This window comes from Marmota monax, unplaced genomic scaffold (genome assembly GCF_021218885.2).
Source record: "Marmota monax isolate L192 unplaced genomic scaffold, Marmota_monax_Labrador192_F-V1.1 WCK01_AAM20220418_F8-fsc00092, whole genome shotgun sequence".
Classification (NCBI taxonomy): Eukaryota; Metazoa; Chordata; class Mammalia; order Rodentia; family Sciuridae; genus Marmota; species Marmota monax.
This window is the reverse complement of record NW_026692583.1, coordinates 3,103,582-3,111,038: the sequence shown is the minus strand read 5'-3', so window position 1 is coordinate 3,111,038 and position 7,457 is coordinate 3,103,582. Positions and strand designations below refer to the sequence as shown.

Genomic DNA, 7,457 nt, shown 5'->3' with positions numbered 1-7,457 from the left:
GGTAAAGAGAGAAGAGAGATGCTAAGAAGCTTCCCAGGAAAGGGATGCAACTTGATAAATGCAGAGGGGCCCCTAAGAAGGCAGAAATACTCCAAGCAGGACACACCATGAGTTCAGGGGCTTCCAGTCTGGTAGAAGCTTTTGTTGTCCCAGGTCTGACATGGAGGCCTCAGTGACATTCAACCTAAAAGGGCCTGCAGCCTGGGATGATGGGTGACCAAACAGCCACAAGGATGGGCCACCGAGTAGTGCCCCAAAGCTTTGCCACTGCAAAAGAGCCCGGGGACTTGGCATCTCCCAACGTGTGTCCAAGGTGTGTGTGTGTGTGTGTCGGGGGGCAGGGGGAGGGGTGCTAAAAAATGGAATTACGTTCCTCTCCACCCTCGAAGGACAGGGGCTCAGAAATGGATTTCAATACATTATAAAATAATGTCATTCTTCTTGAAAATTTGAGTCATTGTCTAAAATTGATTACTTCCGTAGGCATCCGTCCAGGGACATGACACTCTCCAGGAAACCGAGGAGAACTTAATAAAGCACTATTTACACAGTGTGGGCAGGCCATAGGGCAACCAACAAGGGACCAGCAACAAAGGCAGTCATCACTGCCCCTGAGCCTGAAGCAAGAAGAGAAGGGACAGGCACCAAAGGGTCAAAAGAGCCCCTGAAAGGAGAGAGCAGCCCTAGGAGCCTCTGCAGGCAGCCAGTCCTACCCTGTACCCTCTCTGATCTCTTGCCTGGTCTTAGTGAAACCCACAGTGAGTCAAAGGGGAAAGGAGCTCCTCTGAGGCCACCCATGCAGATGCCTCCTGGGACAAAGAGGAGGGAAGAAGAGCTCAGAGCAGGGGTCTGGAGGGCGAGCTGATCTGTGGTCAGAACAATGGGCCATGAGGCCTTGCAAGGTCAGTCCATCCACCCCACATCTTCCCCTTTCTCTCTGGTAGCTGAAGTTCCAGGCATCACAGTGGGTGGGCCTAAGTCCATCAGACCACCTATGGCTGTGCAGCATCTCAGTAAATCTTCACAACAAACCTGCCCGGACCCTGTGTTTCCCCTCCATTTTATGACTAAGGAAAATGAGGCCTGGGAAGTTAGTAAAGCCACAGAGCTAGTAGCTGGCTGAGCCGAGGTTCGGACAGGAGTCCACCGAACTTCAAGGCCATTTTCACCAACCCATTAAACTGGCTCCAAACCAGTTCCACAGTCTGGAAGAAGGACTAAGTGAGACCCCTGAGCAGGCAGGGGAAGGGATCTCGCTCAGGAGGGCTGTGGTCAACAGCTGGCCGGCTTGCTCTTTGCTTAGGTGCCTCGTCTCTACCCAGGTCGGGCTAATGGTTTGAAATCCAAGCACATACCCAAAGTCAAAGCAGGAGAAGATAGAGAGAAAACACTTAGCCCAGGATGGGAAAAAAAAAAAAAAGTGTATTTTCATTTCAGATGCCTTTCAAGGGCTTTTTCCCAGCTGAATGTCTGGTGTATTTATAGAATTCAGGGGGAGTACTTAAGGGTAACCAGCAGTGGAGCTGCATTTTGGGCCATCAGGAAACTCAGGATCATGCAGGAAAAGGTTGATGGGAGGGGACAAGAAAAGGCCAAGAACAGCAGGACACAAACGGCTTTGTCCTTCATGCTGCCAAGACCTTCTCATCCTCCTGGGCTGGTGACGTCAAATCAAGGTCTGTGACAGGGCCATAGATGGAATTATAGAATCAAAAGGATGGGCAAGTGGATGGGTGGATAAACAAGTCATGGCCGGTGCACCAAGTTGAAGGTGACTGAGGCATTGATACCGGGCCACGCCACACGCAATCCTTAAAGACACTCGGCTGAGGGAAAGAAGGGGCGCAATGGGGCACGTGTTGTGTGACTCCACGGCATGAAATACGTAGAGTAGGCAAATTCATAGAGCAGAAAACAGATTGGTGGTTTCTGGGGAACAGGTGGAGGGGTAACGCAGAACAAGTGCTTAAGGGGAACTGAATTTCCTCTTGAGGTGACAAAAACATTACTTTGTTTATTTTCTTTCACCTCTGGAAGTAGAGGTGATGGTTACATAATATCATGAATGTATTTGATGACACTGAATTGTTTCCTTTAAAATGGTTCATTTTATGTCACAGGAATCTTACCTCAATTAAAAAAAATAAAAGGTAGACAGGGTCCCAGGAGGTCAAGCAGGGTACCTCACGCCTTCCACACTGTCTTTACTCCCTACAGCTGAAGTCCCAGGTACTGGGTGACATTCACCTAATTTCATTACTTTCTTTGTTTTCTTTCACCTCCCCAAACAATGGCGTCCTTTATGTTACAGGAACACCTTGAAGCTGTCCCAGCCTCAGGACCTTTGCACTGCTGTTTTTTCTTCTTTCACCAGGTCTCCATTAGCCTGGCTCCTTCTGCTCATTCAGATCTCAACTCAAAGTTTTCTTTTCCAGTGAGGACTTTCCTGAACCTCTTACTGAAAGTACCCACCCCACCAGTCATTCTCCATCTCTGTATTGGTCACCTTGCTGGCCTCTTAGAGGATATGGAAATCAATTTGGTAGGTCTTGATTAACATTTTTAAAAATCAAACAAGGCCAAGCATCGTGGTGCACACCTGTAATCCCAGCTGCTAAAGAGGCTGAGGCAGAGGATTGCAAGTATGACAAGTTCGAAATCAACCTGGGCAACTTAGTGAGACCCTGTCTCAAAATATATATATATGTATATATATGTATATATGTGTGTATGTGTGTGTGTGTGTGTGTGTGTATATATATATATATATATATATATATATATATATATATATAGAGAGAGAGAGAGAGAGAGAGAGAGAGAGAGAGATTGAACCCAGGGTCACTTAACCACTAAAGACACATTCCCAGCCTTTTTTATTTTATAACAGAGTCTTGCTAAGTTGCTTAGGGCCTTGCTAAGTTACTGAGTCTGGTCTTGAGCTTGTGATCCTCCTACCTCAGCCTCCTAAGTCACTGGGAGTGTAGGTATGTACCACTGAACCTGGCAAAATATAAAATTTTATAAAGGTCTGTGGACGTAGCTCAATGGTAGAGCACCTCTGGGTTCAATTCCTAGTTAAAAAAAAAAAAAAAAAAAAAGAGGGAGGGGAGAAGAAGTTTTTTGCTTCCTAGTAAATTGCTCCAAATGTTTTGACTTAATCAACAATTCCCTGCGCCCCAGCCCCAAGTCTGTGGGTGAGCCAGGCTCAGCTGGGCTGCTCTTCTGCTCCTCACGGATCTTCTGGGGTCACTCACAGGCATCCACTGTGAACTCTGCTGGGGTCAGGCTTCCCTCCTGTCCCAGCTTAGTGCTGGCTGCTATTTCGGTTTCAGGGAACATTCTCATCCCCCATCATTCCATGGTCTGAGCCGAGCTCTGTACTTGTACCATGAGCATGAAAGTGGAAGCCACCAGGCCTCCTCAAGCCAAGGCCCAGACCAGGCACAGAGTGGCTTCTGCTGCGTTGTAGTGGCCAAGGCAAGTTCACAAGAGCTGACCAGATTCCAGGGAAGGAGAGCCGGCCCCCACCTCTTGATGACAGAGCAGCCTGACTGTAGCTATCTTTGCAAATGATCTATGGCGATTGTTTTGTGAAAGTTTTATTTCAGTCTAATGGACATTCATGTGTGTGCGCTGTGGCCCACGATAAACATTTCTTTAAAATATTTTTTTCATAGCACTGAGGGTTCTCTGAACTTTGTTTACTTTATTATATGTCTCACCCATTGGAATAGAAACTTCCTGAAGGCAGGATCTTGTCTTGTTCATTGCCATATTTCCAACACCTAACAAGGATTAGCACTTAATAGGTGCTTAATAAACCTCTGTTGTTCTTGAGTAGATTGTTGTTGGATCAGTTATCATTTCTTGGGTGCTAAGCACTGAAAAATATTATCTCATGTAACTTGTTCTGTACATATTTGAGTGCCTACTGTATGCCAGGCATTATTTGAGCTACTGTTGCAACAACAGGGAATAAAATAGACACTTAATATAGATTCACTATAACACCAGGGGAGAATCGAACAGACAAGGAAACTGTCAGAGTGGTCAGGCACCTTGTCCAAGGTCGCACAACTAATACCTTTACCCTGACACCTGGATCCCCTTCACTCTGCTGTGGTTGTTGGATTTCACCCAGAAATGATCCTACATTGTTACGGGTCTCAACTCCTGCTCTTGCTTCTTGGAAGGATCAAACTCGTACTTCTGGGAATCAGACCCAGGGCAGTGGGAACGAGAAAGTCCCATGACCTCAGAGTCTGTGCTCCCCCCAGCGCCCCCCCCCCCATCCATGATGATGGCTCACACCTGGGGTGTTGCAGATTTGAGCCACAGATCTCAGTCACCCCCACTGTCTTATCAACATGTGACATCCCCAAGTGGCTGGGGCCTGTAGGCCCGGTAAAGAATGCAGCCTGGGTAAAAATAAACCTGCCACATTCTTTGGCAGCCCCCTGCCCCTTCCCTCTCTGCAGCCATCCATCCGGGCAGCAGAGTCTGCCAGGGAAGGCAGAGAGGGAGAAATGGGTGGAGGAAGCAAGTGGTGTTGCTGTCCAGCCCTGAGAAAGAGAGGGAGAGAGGGAGGGAGAGGGAGGAGAGGGAGGAGAAGGAGGAGAGGGAGGAGAGGGAGAGAGATCACCTTATATGGGAACATGCGCAGACAATATGTGGCAAGGGCTGAGAGGGCAGCACAGGTCAGATACCAGACAGATGGAAGAAATTAAACATGGACAGAGCGTGTTCCCCGGCCCTGAAAACAGCTCTTGTTTCACAGCATGGCCCCACAAAGCCTGGCCCGGTTTCCTTTTTTTGCCTAAGCCAGCAAGATGTGTGTCCTAAACTCCATAGGACTTTAATTCAGACCCCAGCTCCGTGGCTTGGCTGGCAGAGGTCTCAGGCCATTTCTTTGACAAACCAAATTCCTCATTGAAAAGCAAAAGGAAAAGACCTATTTCTCAAGAGTTTTCAATTTCTCTCCAAAGCACACAAGTGAGTGGTTCTTGATTAGATGACTTTTCATTTCTCATTCATTCATTCAAATAATACAGAGGACTGATCCTCATGTTTGGAGCCAGGAGTTGGAAACGCGGTGTTAATGATGGTAATGATAGTTATGGCTCCTTGATCTGCTCTTATTTGATCAATATTTCAACAATTCTTAATGATTTCCTTAGTACCTTCCATGGTCCAGTCATTGATGATACCAGACACAGGTCCACCCCCATGGGGTTTAGAAGGAGACTGAGGGAAGCCGGCAACGTCAGATGTCGAGCAAACGGCCCTACTGGGATCTCACAGTGGCCCTGTGCTGGTCCCATCATGGTCTCCATTGAACTCAGGGGTTTTCGGCCTCACCCTACAGACAGTCAGTGCTGGCTGGGTCCTGGCCATGCATGTGCTGCTCTGTGCGTCACAGGGTATTTGGCAGGATCTCCGGCCTCCACCCACCAGTAGCAGCCACCTCCTTTTCTCCCAGTTGTGACAAACAAAAAAAATGCCTCCATATATTGCCAAGTGTCTCCTGGGGGCAAAGTGGCTTCCAGTTGAGAATCACTGACTCCGCTGATGAGGAAGCAGAGACTCAGTGTGGGTGAAGAAACCTCTTACAGGCCATTCCACTGGTGGGTAGGATCCACACCCGCATTATCTGATTTCAGAACCTATGATCCTCGCCATGACAGTGTGAAGCCCCGTTCCCTTCACAACAGATGGCTGTGAGCTTGGATGGCTGTCAACCTCATTCCACAAAACACACATTCTGTATTCATCCGGATCCTCTGAAAAGCAGATGTCAAGATGGGCTTCCACTTGCAGGAACCCATTGAGGGAATGCCTGTGAGCGCTGGGTGGAAGCAGGAGTGGGTGGGAGAGCCTGAGACTGACATGCAGGCTGCACCTGGGAAGCAGGTGGGAAGGAAGCAGTGGGTGGGCGGAGCTTCTGACGGCAGCCCTGTGCAGAGAAGGTTTTGGCTGGGTGGGCCCTGCGGGGCAGGCACCCTTAAGAGGAATCCAAGATCGGGCAGCAAAGGGGCTGCACAAGGACTTGCCCTGTGCTCGGTCCTTGGCTGGGAGCAGCCTGGAAAGCGTGGCCTTGGCATGAAGTTGGCAGATCCAGAGGGACAGGAGGAAGGACGGTGGCCACCAGGCTACATCACCAAAGCATTGTCCAATAGCTTCGTTTACCTTTAGCAACGAGACTAAAAAGGCACCTACAGTGTGGTGAGTGACAGAGACAGTGGGCATCTTGAAGCACTGTCTTGAGGGTTTTTTGGTTTTTTTTTTTCAGTACTCTACGACTGAGGAACATCCCTAGTGCCCATCCCTACCTAGTGCCCTCTCCTAGCCTCCACCATACCTGGGCTGTCCAGAGCCTCTGCATGACCTTTAGAGCCAGCTCCAGCTCGATGGCCACCAGTGAGCAGTGAAGAATACAGTCTCCAGGGACGACTTTCCAGTAGCCTGGACAGAAAGGCACTTGGTGAGCCTTTGTTCCCATCTGCATGTCGGGGCTAACCCACCGGATGGCGGGAGGACTGAATGACTGCATGTGAAAGTGTGTGGAATGACTGCACATCTCTTTCCAGAGGAGGGTAGATGAACTGTGTCCATTCCTCAGTATTATAAGAACGTTTCCCAGCTGGCCATTCTCTCCCCCTTCCAACTAGGAGTCATCTCTGCATCTACACAAGAAAGCACTAATGAGCATTTCCATGCCCTAAATTTGACAGATAGCTAAATAGTATTGGATCACAGATTTTTTTTTAAAGGATCCAGCATTAAAAGTTAAGATATTTCATGTAAGAATCTAGGTGGCCAAAAGCAGGATTAAAGACTTGGCATCTCTGCTTCCATTTTGCACCTGTGTCCTTTGCACCTTGGATTCTGGGATAAAGACCTGATGGATGAGCATCCTGTGGGGAATGGAAGCTACCCGGCAGGCAACAGCCACTTTCTTATCATGGACAGGGCTCTGCCGGGCCAATCACCCAGTCAAGATGAACCAGACCACACCTGATGGAGATCACCTGTTTGGCAGCTACGAAAAGTCTCCAGCTGTGCAAACCTCCAACCCTTGCCCTCCTTTCCTCCCTATAAGTCTTCAAAGTCATCATCAGCTCCTTGAGGTTGGGCTGAGCACAACATAAGGATGTGGGTCCCCTTTTCTTTCTGTTGTAGCCACATTGATTAAAGTTCTCTTCATATTTTCACCATTACCTTTTCTGCTTGATTTTTAGGGTGAGTAGCCAGGCACAATTTGCTGGAAGCCCAGAGCCTGGCCTAGGATTCTGGAACCCCAGAGCCTGGCCTAGGACTCTGGTAGCAAAAAGGCTTCCAGCGAGCCTGGCTGGTGGCTCACACCTGTAATCCCAGTGGCTTGGGAGGCTGAGGCAGGAGGATCGCGAGTTCAAAGCCAGTCAGCAATGGTGAGGAGCTAAGCAACTCAGTGAGAC

The 7,457-nt window shown here is 48.7% G+C and overlaps 1 long non-coding RNA gene across 1 annotated transcript; it reads left to right on the top strand.

Annotated features, from left to right (window-relative positions):
- Nucleotides 1–1,539: 1,539 nt before the first annotated feature.
- Nucleotides 1,540–7,220, top strand: LOC124093678 (uncharacterized). Its single transcript, XR_006852027.2, has 3 exons — nucleotides 1,540–1,676; nucleotides 6,293–6,484; nucleotides 6,900–7,220. It is a non-coding gene; the product is annotated as an uncharacterized LOC124093678 (long non-coding RNA).
- Nucleotides 7,221–7,457: the final 237 nt, after the last annotated feature.